Source organism: Trachinotus anak, unplaced genomic scaffold (genome assembly GCF_046630095.1).
Source record: "Trachinotus anak isolate AG129_WGS33_773 ecotype Australia unplaced genomic scaffold, CSIRO_AGI_Tana_v1 ptg000015l, whole genome shotgun sequence".
In the NCBI taxonomy this organism is placed as follows: Eukaryota; Metazoa; Chordata; class Actinopteri; order Carangiformes; family Carangidae; genus Trachinotus; species Trachinotus anak.
The window spans coordinates 13,230,232-13,249,010 of NW_027273866.1; the positions used below are offsets into that span (position 1 = coordinate 13,230,232).

Below are 18,779 nucleotides of genomic sequence, written 5' to 3' on the forward strand. Positions count from 1 at the left end.
TGGAAAGTGATTAGCTAGTCTGACTGGGCCGGGAATAGCCGGTTAGCATGCTAACTTCAGTACAAGAAAAGAAGCAATAGAAATAGAGGCAAAGCTACGCGTTTCTTGTAGAATAAGTAAACAGCTCTTCATGCTAATGTTGGTTATTTAGCATTACAAATATCTCCTTTAAATCATGTCCTAAGACCCTTTTTGCTCTTCTTAGTGGCTGATGTGCGACCATGATCGATAAGTTCAGCTTTCTTCAAACACTGTTAAGTAAGATTCTTTTGATTTTGAGAACAGCAATAATATAATTTTATAACTCCTCCTCCTAACTTTTGCGTAGTCATGTTTCACATTTGTTAAAGCAGCAGTTTGGATGTTCATCTTTATTTCTCCTGGTGTGTCTCTCAGTACAGCTTTATCCATTTTTAGATCATGTGTCACCATGTTGTGGATCCTGGGAGATAAATTACCCGACCAACAAATATGTACACCAGTGCTGAAAGGAGTGACTTAATCTATTAGTGAATTGGATTTTTGCAGTTTAGCACCTCCATTACCACACTTGGATGACTGGATTGTCCAGGTGAGATCTGCAAAATATGTGAGTACATTTTTTTGCTGCTTTTGGTGTCTCAAGAGTTCAGGATGTTTCTGGAGTACAAGTTATGAAAAGCTGCGGCATGTTTTAGAGGATGAGGATGGTCCCGGTGAAGGTGCAGATGCAGGTTGGATGTCATGATGTAGGTAGGGTGAAGGGCGTGATCCTTTCTTTCGGGCCTCAGGGGGTAATAAACATTAAGAATGGAGAGCTGACTCAGCTGTGGTTAAACCTGCCGCGATTAATTAGCCAGCAGAGACACGCGACTGTAGCTCAGAACAATCTTTCACTAATCTTTTCATCACCACCTGGACTGGAGCTCGCCGAGGCTTCACCCAGCAGTTCACCTCTGGAGTCTGTCCTCAGGCAGGCAGAGGCGGAGGATCTTCTCTTGCTCCTGTGTGGCAGAGGTGAAAGGCAGGATCAGAGAAAACTGACAAAGCTACTGACTGTGGCGCACGTAGAATCGTTCTTTATTCACTTCTATTTTATGGACCTGGAAGGAACAAGTTAAGTGGTCATTTCCAAGTTGACGACTGACAAAACAATCTCACTACAAGGTCCATTTTGTGGCTTTTTTAGAGCTTTTGATCCAACACAGTCTCGCTCCCAACACATGAACGATTGGTCAGGACCCCTTGGCGCCAGTTTTTAATGTACTATGTACCCCATTAATGCCATTTTTCAATGTGCAGAGGCAATGTATTTTCTGAAGAAATGAAGCGCTACAGTTATTAATGGCAGCAGACCCACCAGGAAGTGGTTGGGGTGGATGGCAGAGGCACAGAGCACATGATTGTCACACCAGAGACCAAGCTTTGCATCCAGAACCCTGTCTGTCATTCAGGCAATGAACACACTTTGCATAAGGTTTGGGAAAGATGGTGGTGTGGTTTCACCGTGACCAAAACCATAATGTGGTCTCGACCCGTACATGTAAGCAGCCTCTGCTTGACTGAACTTTAAATGCAGCAGAAAACACTGGAAGTCTGTTGAACTATCTTGCATGTTGCTAACGGGTTACCCAGTTGGTCCCAGTTCGGTCCTCATGAAAACCTCTATGACAGCTTGGAAGTGAGACAGCCCTGTTTAATCACAGCACCTGGTCTTCATCAGCAGGTGGAAGCCGCCCAGTTAACAGTTTTTGTTGAGTACTTTCTGCCAACATGGACCACAAGTCCTTAAACACTCAGAGGAATAGAAATTTGAAATAATCAATTCAACCAACCATCATGACAAACTGGACGAACTCCTGATGACTCATCTGCTGATGAAGATCATGTCATGTGAGCTAAAGCTCTGGTGAAGCTATGAAATAGATCCTGTTGGTGAGTTGAGCCTCTTCAGATGTTTTTAAAAATATACCTTTTAAAAAAGAGCCAGCATCTTTATGTCGTGTATCTAAACTTTAAGAAATATGATGCTCATAAAGATGACCACTGAAAGACGCCCACATTTAAAATTTTTAGACCAACCCTTGTGTATTTGAGAGGTTCAGTAAACACTGAATGAGGACGGAGTAAAAGTAAAGCATTTCAAGACACAGCTAGTTTTAAATAGCTGCTCTCTTGTTTTCAAGTTTCTTATGCAAATGCAGTTTTACGCCATTTGCTTCCAGAGAAAGCAGAGAATTATCAGAATTTCAGAGTTTGTTTTAGGAAATCCACGACAGGAGCCAAATCTGACCAACAGCCTCATACAGCCTGTCTGTTTCACAATTTTACGCACACACAATTGAAGCCACCAGTCCACACACACACACACACACACACACACAGAGCCAAGAAAGCACATACACAACACACACAAACACACACACCAGCCAGTCTCCTCCCTCACTTTGTGTTTCCATGAGTCTAAAATGACCACAGGTTAGATAGCTGTCATTAACACACACACACATATGCATTTCCATGTGCAGTGTGGCTCTAACAGTGCTGACACAACACACCAGTGATCCAGTGTGAGCTCAGTTTGACCTGCTTTTGAACTCAGAGACCTCGGTTCTGCTCGGTTTCCACGACAGCGTCAGGGCAGGAGCCCCGCCCAGCTGACTTTCAGCCGCACGCGGGGCAGCGACCATAGTGACGCCCACGCCTCACCCACTCAGCTCAGCGAGGCCACATAAGCATGTGTGTAGCTCTCAGCGGGGCTTGGCAGCGCCGGACCGCATAATAGGCTAATCACTGTAAAACAAACATGCTGACCTACCCACAACCCCCCACCCATCCTCCCCAGCATGATTTAAGAGATTGTGGTGAACGGTGGAGGCACACTCCTCATTTTCACCATGGCATTAAATTTGAAGAGGATACGTGGTCTCCAAGCAGTGAAAGCAGTATTTATACTTGATTCTCTGCACACATAACATTTTCCTGCAGCCCTGCAGCTCAGACTCTACTGAGCAAACTGAAGACACAGCTCATGAAAGGGCATCACCAAGCAGCCTACTACACAAATTGTTCACCTAGTTACAGCTGCTGTGATTTCAGGTGATCTCATGACCTTCGTGACTTTCTGGCTTCGCTTTCTGTACAAAATTGCATTGTTCAACTTCTAAAATAACACAAGGACATTTATGTCTCATTTTACAGACGTATAATCAAATGCGTAAGTGAAGTCACATCTGACCTCTCCCACCCTGCTGACTACATTTGTCCTGTGAGAGCCTCTGTCCACCAACAGAGCATTTTCCTACCACAGTCAGGACTTTAAACTCTGCTCCCTAATTAACGACAAAACAGTTCATTTGTCAGTGTTTTCAAATACGATCTATGATGTTCAAATGAACGTCTGGGATCTTCCACCTCTATGGTTAAGGTTTGGTTACAAGTGACTAAAGCTTCTTGATTAAGGTGAGGGAAAGATGGTGGTCATAGTTAAGAGAAACTAAGATTCACCTCTTTATGTTAATAGAAAATGTAATCTGGTCACAGATACATTTCCTGTAAAATGTAGGAGTTAGTTGTATAGAAATTTTGAGGAGACAGGCTTGACACAGTCAGACGTCATTGCAAAGAGAAACCAGTTTTGCTGTCACAGTTTCGTCTGTTCACGCTGAAGAATTTGGCGGGAAGCGTTGCACACAAAGCCCAAACCAAAAGCTTAGACTCTGCAGAAATCCAGACATCAGTCCAGTTCTTGCATTAAAAACAGTTTTACAGCAGCAGTCGGTATAATTAACCTTTATTGCGCCACTTGAATGTGTAGATTTGTGCACCCATGAACATTGGCCCCTGTTTCACCATGAGGAGTACTTTCCTAACTCTTGACCATCTGAGCCAAGGGTTTCCAAACTGTTGCGCCTGTGACAGTGTTCATTTTCTATTCAGGTCGGTTGTAGCAGTGTACACTGGCACGCAGCATGGTAGTTCAGCAGTGTGTTATTATGGCTGTTTGGAAGCATTTGGAAGAGCCCATGACACCAACAAATAACAGAGCAGAGAAGAGGGAGTGTTTTTCCTGCCTTTGGCTCCTTTTGGACACCCCCGACCCTCCCTCAAGCCCCCACCCCCAGTTGTGTAATCCTGCCACTGTCACATGCGTGTCCCTCTGTGTAATTGAAGTGGTTGAAAAGAGAGGAGGGAGGGGAGGGCAATAAGAATAAGAAGCATGGTTACATTTCAGCTCGGCTGGTGCCAAGGTCCTATTGAAAATATATGGGTCAAGGCCAACCCCCACGTTTCCATGCCTCCCCTGCCATGGCAACAAAACATGGTAATGTGAAAACAACGTGAGTGTGAGCAGTTTCAGCCGTGCCCACCGCCACAATGAGCTGCGCAATTAGCCGTTTCGACCAAGGAGGGAGCCACTTATTGGATTTGAGAGGGCTGAATTGTGGACGGAGGCCACTCGAGGGACCCTGGTTGATAACACCAGTGCCAGATCTGGTCCAGGATCTAGTGTTCGGTGCGGGTAGAGTGCCACTACCTCCTAGCTGCAAAGGCAATTAGCCTAATGGAGCTCTCGGCTGGCTGCATATTACTGGTTTGGACGAGGAATGGGTGTCACTTCTCCACATAATGAACACCGCTCGCTTTATTTTCTCCTCTCTCGTGCTGTTATGTTCTATTCTGAAATATCTGCAGAGTCCATTGACCTAGAATTGTGGCTGACAATTGGAAACAAAGCAGTTTCAAGTTGGTCTTTATTTGGAGATTTTAAAAACAAACCCAGCTTCAGCTTTTTGCTCTATAATACTTCATGTCAGCTACTTGGTAAGCAAAACGTGTAAATTGGCAAATACATAAGTAAACAATCTCCAGAAGGATCTGATTAAACCAACATTTTCACCTGGATTTCATGCCTTAATTTCATGCCCCCCTAGCAAATAGAGACTTATTGACACAGACTACAGTCATTTAGGTCCTGTTGCAGTGAATATGAGGACTACCCATGCACAATGATAAAGAACAATGAGACAAAAGGACAGGTATTCCAAGAAGATATGATTGAATGATTAGTAAATAAAAGTGACTTTAGTTGATGCACCTGAAAACAAGATCAACAAACAGGCAATGAAAATGAAATAAAACCGTATACCTAACTTTGACAGCTGTTAGCACCAAAGACCTGAGCTCAACTCATTGTTTAGACACAAAAAATACCAAACGAGTTGATGTTCTCTCGCTGGTCCTTTCCTCCAAAACCTTTGCCCATGAATCAGGAGTCAAAATGGAAAATTATCAGAAAAAAGTCCCTTTAAATAAGAAGAAAAACAAATGGTTCAGCTACAGAGTGGTGCTGCTGTGAATATTGTTCTTAAAAATGCATTAGATTCTAGATTTTTGTATAATTAATTCTTTGAAAATCTGACTTTCAATCATCTAAACTTTATTTACATCCAGTGCTTTACAACACAGAGAGACAAACACACAAAAGAAAAGAGGAAACATAAGTAAAAGCAAAAAAATGTAACGAAATAAAAAAGAAGGTTGATAGTGAATGTTTCACTGTGGGTCACATAAAGGCAAAAGCTTTAGAAGCACAAATAGACAGAAAACACACAACAGGAAACAACTTTACAATCTATGAAGGTCAGCAGAAACAAAAATAAATAGGATGCCTTTACATGCAAGTGTGCACACACACAGACACACACCCATTATTAAACCAGGCCGGGTTGACACAGGATCCCCTCTTAAGCTCTTGCATAATGATCCAAACTCCCTCAGATTCCAGTCTCACCCTCTCTCCTCCACTTCCTGCCAGAGGAGGAGGACGAGGAGGATGCAGCATGATGCACGGCGTGATGTCAGGAATAAACAGGGTTGTGAAAGTGTAAATGTGTCACATCAGCGTGTTGCACACATACAACGCCTCCAGTTCCCCTGGTGCTTTGTAGCAAACGCTCATTGTAATGTTGTAATAGCTCCTCTGTGGCGAAAGTCTTCGTGGAGCCTGTCAAGTCTTGACCTGAGCATTAGAGTTGTTTCATCTGCAGCCGTGCTCCCCCACAAACTTTATGAAACCCAGCTGGTTGCCAACAGTTGCAGCAGTGATGTTGAAGCAAGTGGGGATGTGTAGCAGCAGCAGCACACATCTGGATGGTGGTGTTCCACAGTAAAGTGGACACACGTTTCAGCAAAGATCGTCACAATAATTCAAAGAAGACTTTTATTAAGAGACAGGGTGCAAGCCCCAGTCTCTGGTGTTAAGGCTCCAGGACTCTCTAAAATGGATATGAATGGTCTCATTTCTGGCTGCACACAGACATCTTCAGACCCTTGTGGACATGAAGTAAACACCACATAAACCCTCAGCTATGCAGATAAAGTATAATTTGAGCATCAGATAAAAAGAGGTCACTGCTCAGAAAAATGGAAACATACAAAAAGTTGCCGAGTAGCATTTGAAACAACCAACCCACCGTTTATCTGGTGAGGACAGTCTCTGTCTCTGTATCGTGTCACAGAAACATCCCACATCTTCAGCTGATGGTCTTGTTTCTTAGTTCAGATCAGAGCTGAAGGTCTGTTTAAAGGCACACAACTCAATTTGTGCTCCAACTTTGTCCCTTACAACTTGCTGTAGCCTGAATCCTGTGTCCAACCTCTAGGGACAAAACACAGAAAAATGGAGCCACAACATGTAGTTATAGTATATTTAGTTTATATTTTTAGTTATAAAATTGTGCGAGGTCCAACAGGTAACAAATCCCATTACTTACATCTTCTTGCACATGCTTTTTTGTTCACAACGTCCTGAAATCTCCCTTTTTGTGAACAAATACAGCCACAAGCAGCAATTACTGGGGTCCGAGCGAACATTTCAACACCATATGTATCAATTATTATTGAAGTTTTGTTGCATGTTGCAACTCATTTATTTACGAAAAGAACAGATAACAGTAATACTGCCTTAGAGGATCCATATTTTCTCAGTATTTTATCAGTTAAATGACTATTATATGACAACCTGGAGACAATAATGAAGCCATTTTGAATCTGGTTTTTACAGAGAAATATGGTTTACTCATAAGTGAAAAAGACAAACAATGCTGAGAATTTACATTAAAAGTCGTTACTGAAAAATTCGATTGTCATGTGCAGCAGGTCATTATGACTCATAGTTACATTCTGTTTTTAGTTGACATCTAGTGGCTGTAGTAATTATGACAGGAGCAAAGTGCGGTGACGTAGTAGCTATATAACTGACTTCAAGACTCAGTTAACAGGGATGACTTTGTTTTGTATTTTGTTATCTCACCACCCCAGAGATAGTGGCAAAATATAATATCCTGACATAATGTTATAAAGTCTGTGGAGTTATATAATCTGCAGCCTTGTATCATTGTAAAGCCTCATGTTGTTTCTGAATCTGGTTTTACATAGCTCTGTATATTGGTTGTACTTTCATGAATTCAGCATCACTGAATGTAAGTACTTCCTGCACATGTACATGAAACTCATTCGGGTGAAAGATGTTTCGTGTAAAACCTCAGCATGCTGTGAACTGACTCACATCTCCCCCTGATTCTTCAAGATTCATCACAGCGGGATGACCTGATAGAAGATGAGCCTGGCAATATTTACTTCACTGTGAGGAAACAAGGTAACGCAGCTCTAATGTGGACCTGCTGATCCTCATCTGGGTTTTACCAGACTGGTGTTTACTTGGCAGAGAACTCTGGCAGGTTCTGTACCTTCCCCGTGGAACTTGATTCTTTTAGAAAGCAACTCTAACTTGCAGATCTCAATCAATGTATCATAAATCATACAGCGGACTTCATATGTTGTAGATATTTTAATTGTTACTATTTTTTATATTTCTAAACTTTTTGAGAAATATCTTTAGGAAGGGGCTAAAAACAAGGCAACAGGGTATTTTGCCTGTTGTTTTCCAAAGTTACACACACATTAAAATGTCGTCATATACATCATACTTCCTGTTTATTTTATTTTATTTATTTATTTTATAAATCCCTTATGTTGTCCTATAACAATGTTATGTGATCAAACATTGTTAAACACACAATAGTGGGAGATCACAAAGTTTCTACCACAGTCGTGTCTCTGAGCATCTTATCACTTATTATAATATATTTCAAGTACTTTACATTTTAGCTCTTGTGACTTCCATTGATATAAAATGCAGTTTTGCACATCGATCAGTTGAACTGCTTCCCTCCATCATTTCACCTTTGTTCCTGAGTGTGTTGAGTGAGTAGTTTATTTTATTATATTTCCTTAGGTCATGTTTATTTTGTTAAGTAGAACGTCCAATCCCCTTGGTTTGTTCTCATATGATTATATATTTAAATGCAGAAAGTACTGATTTCCTGATTTTGATTTAGAAATAGCTAGTTGCTTTATTCCGTGTGCACGCTTTCTTTCATTTGTAGAAATATAACCCCTCAGCAACCACTCACACCTGACCGACTGCAATCCAAAGATTAGAAACATTCAAATGGAACCTGTTGACTGCTTCTCCTGCTTTGCTCATTAAGTCAAGTCCAGTGTGATACTAGAACACATTCATTAGTGAAAAATTATTTTCATTTTCAAATTTACATGATCATTTGAATAAAGTACAGTATAGGCTTCTAGAAGGACTTTAACATTTATAATTTTAGTCTGTTGGTTTTCTGCACCAGATGTTTTGAGGATGAAACTCTATATTATAATCATGGATTGTGCCTTTGAAGGAGAATCCAGCACTTTTTCCTGTGCCCCAGAACAGTTTGGTCAATATCTGTGAACATGCAACTCTCCTCTGAAGTCAGAAACCAAAGGGAGAACCTTAAACTGTGTTTGGTTCTATAACAATGAATGGGGCTCTGATGCTTTCAGGTCATAAAATGTTGTGTAATTTCTTACACCAAAATGGGTGTTTCAGATCTTTTAGTTATGTCCAATTTAAAATCTGGATGAGACCTGTTAGGGTTTACATGATATAGCTTCTGTACATGATGTGGTTAGTGAGGTAATTTATTTCCCCCAGTGGCTCAAAGTAATCACGGCCATAACTACAGCAGCCTGACTGATGAGAGCAAGCCTTTGGCATTTTTAGACTGACATTTACAAGCAAGGCTAAACGTCCAGAGAAGGTTTTTCTGCTGTAGCAGTTCATTATTTGCCCTCCTCTTAATGTGGAGGGTTCGGTTTAAAAAGTGATGGAGTTCCTGCATTCCACGTTTTCATTTGTTACCAAATGACATTTAATGGATATTTTAATGGAATACACAACGGTCAGTACCCATTGTGTTGTTAATGGAGTATCCTGATCTGAGGATTCTGTGATTTTTGGCTTTAGGGCAGATAACACAGACTTAACTGTCCTTTACCATAGGGATAACATGTGCCATTAAGCCTTATATTCAGTCAAACTTGTTTTCAAATGAACAAACTCTGTTATAAATGTTGTAATTTTTATTTATTAGTAACTGGTGCACAGCCGCTGTTGGTTTTTCACCTTAACTAACAGTGCGGTTTATGGATTTTTATGCCACAGCTTATCAACTTTGAACAATTTTTCACTCACAGCTAAAGTTGAAGGACTTTGTGTCACTTGCAGCTGTTTGCTGTTTATTTGTTTTTGGTTTTTTTCTTCTTCATGTTTGCTAATTTCCTCTTTCCTGTGTGTCCATGAAGCAAAGTGGCAAAACTGGCCTGAACAATGAGGGAGAAAATCCGCATTCCCGACTTTAAGGTGAAATACTGGGGTCTCCTCTTCTTCTTCCTGTTTGATTGGGAAGATGGCTCACTTGCCTGGTAAAAGAAATATAACTGAAATATTGATCTTTGTTTTGTTTGGGAAGAGTATTACTCAGCACAAATTTGAGATGCCAAATAAAATCAGTGATGAGGTGAAGAAGATACTGAAATAACTGCTTTTGTCAACATCTGTGAAGGGACAGAGCAGAAAACTCAGTGTGTCCAGTTTCCGCACTGGTTTTATTCTGAAAGTCCTGACCGAACGGAAGTTGTAATTCGTGTGTTTCCGCCGCTGAGATGCTTCTTTATTTCGGTGGTTTGTTTGCTGCCTTTTTTCACCCACAGGGCTTTCTTCTGTTCACAAATTGTCACAACCAGTCATACTGTTTGCTTACTTCACATGGAGTATTCGTTTGGACAGGGCCGTTATTTATCCATGGGTTGATATATGTAAGTGTTTTAATTTGAAAGTTCAGTCTCTGCTAACCACTTAGCTCAGGCTGCTGCTTCCTGTTTCCCAGCCCGCAGGCGGGTCTCCGGTCTCACACACAGTGTAATAACTCCATCATGTCGGACCTCAGCTGGTGACTTGGTTCTTGTTCTGCTTCTGTGGAGAATAACTTCATGAGCTCCTGGAGGCTGCAGAGCAGATAGCAGCTGCTGTCTCCAGCTACAGTTAGCGGGCTAGCTGTCTGACAGCTAACAATGAGCTGGTTCTCAGCTGTTGAACTCTAAAATTACATTTCTAAATATAGAAGCTTTTTAATGAGGCGATCTGTACGATTCATCAGGAAAGTAGATCATCAAGGAAGATTCTGGAGCTGGATTCAATCACAACCACTGGATTGTGGAGCTCCATACAACTATTAAATTAGCTATTAACTATTAGCTCTAGCTACTTTAAATATCAACTTTGAGTTTTAATTTGATGATCATCTTTTTATGTTCTTTTCATGGACAGATTAATTTACATAAGAGCATTTTAAAGTCATCCTTTCACTCAAAGGGAACCTTTTTATATCTTTCCAGGCTTCCTGTCAACAGTTTCTGCAGTTGGAGCTGTGTGTGGCGCCTCCGCCAGCAAGAAATGGCAAGTCTGTAAACTGTAAATCAACATTTGCAAACCTGTAGAGTAAATCTGCATGAGTAATTCAAGTTTATGAAGGTGAAGAAATTGTGCTTGCGTAGAAGAGATTTGTATTTGGGAAAAAGACTGATGAAAATCTGAACAAATGATATCAGTCGTAAGGTAACACATAGACAGCATCGGGTTTTGCGGTTTTCTGCTCTGTATCTGTTCACAGATGTTGACCAAAGCTCTCTTTTCAGTGTCTCTGTGTTACCTCACCATCAATATCATTTGTTCAGTTTTTATTCACATTGTTTCTTTTTACAGATACAAATCTCTTCTACACATGCACATTTTTTTTTAAATGCAAATCTCTTTTGCAAATGTACAAACTTGAATTTTTTCATGAAGATTTGTTTCACAGATACAAGTCTCATTCACTCGTAACAAGCTGCACTTTGTATCAAACTAGACAAAACCAGAAAAATTATGTTCTTTATAAGTCAGTAAAAAACAGCTCCTGGATTTACTACAGGCACAGTTGCAAAGAGCCAAGGATATTGTAAAAATGTCTTTATTGTGTTAGGGCATATCAGAGTAAAATATGTAGCAAAAAAATCCAGAAAAGGGGAAAAAGAAATGCAGACTGATTTCCTCCACCACAGGGTTTTCCTCAGGGTGTGGATGGAAAGAGAAGTAAACTAGAGTGGACTGTTGTAATTCCTGATATTGACAGATCTCTCCTGCATATCATAATATATTACAAGTAGGCTATGTGGACAAGAAGATATCAGTTGCCATCGTAATTATAGTCAATAAAAATTAGTAAAATGTATGCCAACCATCTTTAAACAATAAGGAGAAGGGGTAAGACAGTTTCCAAGAAAGGTCTGAAATCTGTTTCCTCATTATGACCTGGATGCACCAAAGCATCACATTTAAAAATCCTAAGTCTCTCTTTGAAGTTATTTATTGAGACAATCATCTCCTCTGATGTACTGCTCCACAAACTCAACACCCTCCACCTGCAAGAGGCTGTCGTTGTTATGACAAATATGGAAGTAAGGTAATCATCATATTAGCTTTTATAGCGTCTGTCCCGGTGGCTGGGCACATGGCCCCCTGGGGTCAGGCCAGCCCCACTCCACCTCCTTTTTTTTAATGCCTCTGCGCTGGCGACAGCCAGAGCCTCAGTCAGTGGGTTGTCCAACCATACATATGTACATACGTATCTCAGTCACCGCCTGACTCGGTCCACCTGGTGTTGGAGTGGTTCACTGAAGCAGGACGTGTCTGAGTGCAGGATGAGCAGTGGGATCAGAACTCGACCATGTTCCACCTGGAGAGAGCAGCCCTGTGTGACGCTCTGAGGTGTCCAGCTCGATAGCTGGGAGCAGGGCCCACCCGGGGTCAAGCCCCCCCCATGCTAATGAAAATGTTAGCTAATGCCAATGTCAGTAAATACTAATGTTAGCTGAGTGCATGCCCCCCCCCATGATAATGCTAGCTAATGTTTTGGCTAGCAGCTTACAAGCTAGCAGGTGCTATTGTGAAGGGTTTTGTCATGTAGCTGGTTTTGCTTTATGGCATCCCCCAGCACAAAGGCTGGGCGCAGTGCCCACAGGGGGTCGAGCAAGACCCCCCATGCAATGCTAGCTAACTAACTAAATTTGATATTTTTTAGGTGAGATCCTGTATTGTATATGGCTCTAAAACCTCTAATATGTGTGATGTCACAAAGGCTTTATTATTTCAATTTGTAAATATATCTTGTAGCTAGCTGCTTCCCCCCTCTGGTGCTAGCTTGCTCACTGCTCACTGCTTGGACCCCTAAAAATCTGGGTTTCACAATCATTCAGTGTCCTGTAATGCCCCTTTTGACTCTGGAAAAGCTCACAGGTTCTAATAGCAGTAGCCCTGCTGGCATCAGAGCTGAGGTGCACAGTATATGCAAAACCAGATTCATTCAGTTCAATCTAATTTAACTTTATTTATCCATAAGTGCATGGCAGACCACACACATTCACACATCATAATGAAATACATAAGACACAATCTATGCAGTGCACATTTCAGGTACATGTGTAGCATTAGAGATCGTAAACAGCTACAGTGGTGCGTGTGTTCATTTGTATCCGCTGTCACCATCAGAACTGTTAACAGAGAGATAAGACAGCCTCAGCAGGTGTCTCTGTGTTTATAGTCACTGGTCCACAGAGACTCCTGAAGGCATCCAGACCTCTCACTGAGCTGTGTGTGAAACCGGTCAGTGTGGACACAACATGTGACATATGTGAGGACACACTGCACTCTAGTGTTGAGTTGAGGTTGGTACACTGTACCTCAATGGATGTAGATTTTCTTTCAGCTCCCTGACTCTCACAGTGCAGTCGCACCAAAACTAACTTCATGTTCATATCTACAGGCCTTCAGTGAACATCAGGATTGTTTATATTCTTGTTTTATAACAGCAGGTGAAATAATACAAGCAGCAAATAAGGAAGGATGCTGTTAGTCTGTAGTGGGTGTAAGGACAGTGACAGTTTAATTTACAGCTTTGTGCACTACTGTTGTTAGCCCACTAGCCACGTTAGCTTCTGCAGGCAGAACGTCAGATCAAAACGTCCACGTTCCGAAAAACAGGCATTCGTATGATCATCTCTGATCACAGTTGATTGCAGTAAGATTTTCACACCTTGTTGTTGTCTTTACAAGAAACACATAAACAAGTTATTGTAGCTGCTTGTTGTGGCTGAGCAAGACAGAAAATGTCTAAGGTAAACATACTCCTATTCTTAGACTTGTGTCTTGTGACTTCACTAATATATTAGAATGTCAATATATCACATACAATAATAAATTACTATATATATACTATATTATAAGTATTTGAATAGTGTTTATTTAATAGTACTGTCCCTACTAGTCACAATGGTGGAAGCTGTGATTGTAGTTGCTATGATGTCAAGTCGGGTAAATCACGGATTTGAATTTCCGAGCAAAAGAATCCAACCTGCTCAATCATTCAGATCATTTTGACCCATGCTAGGGACAAGCTGGTTTGCTCAGCCTCTGTTACATTATTTCTTTTAATTTTTTTTTTTAAATACCAATTTCCAGCACTTTTATGGCAGTATTAAACCACTGGAATTCACCTTTAATTACTTAGATTTTGTTTTCTACTCTGGTTCTAGGTATCAAAAGACCCATTAATCAATAGCATAGCAGGTGTTAGGAGTCAGGTGACACTTTCTATTTAGAGCTGAATCCATAGTTGTGAATTAGATTTAGTAACATCTCATGCATGGCACGAAAAATAAACCTGATGCTGTTGTTTATGTCATATGTAGCAATAGATAATGTAAACAATATTAAATGAACTATATCACATGGGACATTAAACAACATAAAACCCATCACTCCTTCCACCTCATGTTCCACCGTTAGTTAAGACATTAGTGACAGCACATTAGTGACAAAGTTGACTCACTTCATAATATTTTCAAATATTATATATTAACGAAAACATTTTTGTAATTGGTAATAGTGATATTTTGCTTTTACATTACCTGCTTCAGACATGATGGCCCACATTTAGCATCTGGACACACACACACACATACACACACTTACTAAATACACACTCATTAATTTTCTATCTTTGATTTAAGGCGGAACTTGCAGTTACAACACGGAAACAGAAGTTTGATGGGAGAAAGTCTAATTAGTTTTTCTCCTGAAAACCTGGCTGCTTAAATAAAGTTTTCACTCACCTGCAGTGTTATTAAAAAAGTTTATAAAATCCAAAGTTCGAATGATTCTGAGGAGATGATTCTGTTTGCCAGTGGGATAATTAAAGCTGCCATTTGGATGAATGCCAGCTTTAATATATTAATGAGAAGTGAAGTTGGATTTTAATTGGACTGGTTGGTTTAGTTTAGTTATGTTGTATTTATTCAGATGGGTCTAACTATAATTAGATCAGATTTTAACACATCGTCAAATAATATAGAGCTGTTTGGTAAAACAGCAGTAAGAAGTATGATGGTTTTTGAGAAGTAAGCCACTTTAGAGGGCAGTTCATAATTCAGATAACTTTTTTAAAAACTTTTTTTCCGTTCATCATAGAGCTTGATAGTGGGCATGTTGGGGGCTATTTTCAGCACTCTGGTGTGTGTGTTTGTGTTTGTGTTGGGGGGGGGGGGGGGGGGGCTGCATATTCTATGAGTTGAAAGAGACAGGTGCATGATGGTATTCTAAAAACAACAGGACTCATTAGCAGGCTGAGACTGAGCACACAGACATGATACACACATATTTTTAGATTCAGTGTGACGTACATTTTTCCAGGATATCATTATCTCCAGTTGAACTCTTTAGAGCCGCAGAACTTGCCTGATAATCATCACGTCTACTTCAGTATCAAAGTGATCCGCTGACAGTTGTGTCTACATGTGTGAGTACATTTCAAACAGAGACTGCTAATTGTTTATTTAGCATACTTATAATGGCGCCAGTTTGCCAGAATGTAAACAAATACATGGGGCTCAAGTTGTAGCCCACAGCAGAACTCACTGAATCCATAGTAACATTGCTTCTTGATTCCTCAAAGCATTGTGGGAACTGAAGTTCACAAACTTAGTACATGATTATTTACCTAATAGAAAGAGGACAAAGAATAATAGAAGGAGTGATTAAATGGGTGGGTGGGTGTATGTGTGGCTCATTGATTAAAGGTCCCATATTGTATAAAGGTAGATGTCCATGTGTTTGTGATTATAAAGCAGGTCTAGGTTCTATAGTAATACTGTGAAAGTATCAAAGCCTCAGTCCACAGAGAAATGCACACAGCCTGTATTCAGAAACTGAGCCGTAAAACGAGCCGTCAGGACTTATATAACTTTGTGAGGTCACAACAAATCAGTCACCACTCTCAGGAATTGGTTCTTCTGAGTGTTTACCTGAAGGTCAGAGCCTCTCTTCTGATTGGCTCACTGACCTGTTGTTAGTAGAGCTCCAGAGAGAAGCCACAGAGAGGAGTTTTTAAACTACACTGAGACGGTTTTTGGTTCTTTTGGATATCAACACTTCAAATAAAATACTGAAAAAGTGTAAAATATGGGACCCTCAATGGTTTCTGGATGACAATAGAGCTCTATGGCACATTGGTATATCACTGAGTACTTCAAACTTGTTTCTGAATGGAGAAAACCTGCATGACTTGACAATGACATGAAGCTTTTTTTAATCTATAGCTCATTCTGTTCTGTTTGGGGTTTTTATGACAGGCAGTCTGTTCATCTGCGACTGCCTGCTTGTGTCTGTAAATAATTCAGAGGAAAGCTGTTTGGATCAGCCAGGTGAATATTTATTGAAGCCAGTCATGCTCCGGTCTGATTCTGGGAAGCTTGCACAGCATATTCCTAGAAAGCAGCCACAGTTGTGGCACACAGCTGGGCACATCCAGTCCTCTGCACTAATTGATGGTGGAGTGAACCTAAACCTAAACCATTAGGTTTGGAGAGGATGCTGCAGATATGTGGACGGTTTCACAGTCATGTTTTTTTTTACCTCAGAAAGCTCATGAAAATGTTTCTAAATGCTGAAGAGAAAGAAATTATGCTACTTTATGTTCATCATTTACTGTCTTTGAAAAGCAGACGATCCCGTCTGGAGGTTATGTCAAGCTGAGTTGCGTTACCCTCCATCCTCCCAGATGTAGCGCAATTTGTGTCACTTTAATGTAATCAGTCATTCTCAAGTGTGGTTGTCACTTCCAATGGAGTGGACTTCATCATGTGAACTTGCGGCATTCTTTGTTGTTTTAAAATGCTTGTCAGCCTCAAATATTCCCAGAATCAGTTCTTTTCAAACTCAAATGTGAACTGTGTAAATTTTCTCTCTCTAAATCACTGAAAAACATAAATCGAGTGAAGTTCCTGTGATACAGTTATATCCTGAACATAGACCATAGACTCTATGAATCCAATGTTTTTCTTATTTCTTATTTCTTTTTTTTTTTTTTGCAGTGAGTCGATGTTGTTTCTCCTTTCAGTAGATGGCACCATTGAGCCTCCTCCCAAACATTCACCGAGCTTGAACACTGAGTGCAGGTGTGACGAGAAGGATGAGCAACTTTCTCTTGACAGTGTCTCAATAATGTGCTGATACACACATACACATACTTAGACTACCTTAATCATACCTGTCAGTGGTAGCTTTGTTAGTATTAAGAAGCTCAACTCTTCAGACAGAAGGTGGATTTGTGAAGAACATCTCTTCCAGTTTCTTGAGCTGAACTTTTGAATTTAACTTTAAATTAAATGTAGTTCATTAAGTAGCATTTAGCTTGTTTTTTGGCCTCAGATTACTTGTATGTAAGGACCAAGTGGAACATTTAACATAACTTTTTTTTGATTTAATACAAGCAAAATTAAAAGAATAAATGGGAACAAGAGAATAGACTTTCCTAAAACTTTTACTCAGTTAAAAGGGTTGCAGAAGAACCCCATTTGAATCAACAAGCAGTGCAGTTGTTTTGTTTTTCAACAAAAACTCAGTGAAAATGAACTCCTGAACCTGTGTATTCGCATATATACAGTATATAAGAATACAAAATACATGAGTTCATACCTGCTCCCACCTGTGAGCTTCATGTGAAACAGGCAACCCACAGATCATCATGCCTGGTGTTGACTCATTCCTGCTTTAAGCAGAAATGGAGACCAAGACTTTTCCCTGATTGAATGGCCTCCTCCTTTGTGATACACACTATTCCCTGATTTTACTCTGGATTTCAATTTCCATCACATCTGGACACTGAAAGGCCCCTTTGTGCAACGGGAGAACAATGAAGAGAGAGGAGAAGATAGCGAGCGAGAGAGAGGAGTTCGAACCTTTGCGAATATACTTTTCCTACTGCCAAACTTATATTAACCTCCTCCTGTTTCATTGTCATGGATGGTGCAGTGCCAACAGAGGAAAAAAGGTCAGAGCTGAATAGTGTCATTGCATTTGTGAAGCAGAGAGAAGCCTGCTTGGTGCATTAAAGAGTCTATCAGTTCAGACTGAAGACAGTTATTTGGGAAGGAAAAAAGCAAAAAAAGAGATCTGTCTAATAAAAAGGCTGATAGATTTTTTTTTTAAAAAAAGGAAACTCTACCTTTTTGACAGTAGGTTCACCGATAAAGCCACAGTCAAATGAAGGGTATTAGATCTCCTCAGAGGAGACGTCTGATTTGCTTGCATGAATATTCAACTATCACCTCTCTCTGTTTCTCCTGTAAAGCCCTCAGGATTTTAAGAGAGCATTTATTAAAAGTGAGCAAACATACCTCTCCGGTTACAGCTCTGTGCTGTAATAAAAGTGTGTTTACTGTATCAGTCTCAGAATTAATGAGACTAAATGGTTAGCTGAGTTTATCTGTGGAGATGAAGCAGATAAGCTGTTCTGAAAATCTCCAAAGTTCATGACTCAACTACTGTAGATCACTGAATTAAGAAAAGTTACAGTTATATTATATTATTACAATTATTATTTTTGAGGGCAAGCTTGAAACAAAAATGTATGTCTTTGAGAAAGATGAAATTTTGTAAAAAGTGGGCTCGCTTACGCTTATAATTGCATGTGCAAACAATGTAAACAGGTTCAAATGTCTTAAATTCTTAGTTGTCTGTATGTAAGGCGTAAGTAGTTGAAGTGTTGGTTGATGTTTAAGTACCGATAGGGTCTGAAATGCTGTTGAATTGTGCAAGCAAAAAGTTAAAGCCCTATGGGAAGTTAAATTGTTAAAGTTAACTAAGCACTGAAAGTTTTTGAAGAGCAAGGGCTGAAAAAAGGTGACCTGTAGACTGAGATGAAAGCAGGTGAAATGCCAGTCGATGTCTAAGCAATGAAAGCCGTTAAACTGTCGTTTAAAGAATGACAGGAAATACATTTGAAATGTAAGATGAACTGTACATGGAAGCG

General features: G+C 40.2%; 1 protein-coding gene across 2 annotated transcripts in view; it reads left to right on the forward strand.

The window, feature by feature from the left end:
- The window catches only part of LOC139632725 (estrogen receptor beta-like), a 93,067-nt gene that overhangs the window by 34,472 nt on the left and 39,816 nt on the right, over nucleotides 1–18,779 (forward strand). Inside the window, exon 3 of one of the 2 annotated variants that reach the window (XM_071497878.1) lies at nucleotides 10,771–10,831. The gene's annotated coding sequence lies outside the window, so the exon portion shown is untranslated. Of the gene's footprint in view, nucleotides 1–10,770; nucleotides 10,832–18,779 lie in introns of those variants that run through there. The other variant, XM_071497879.1, reaches the window with a different exon arrangement.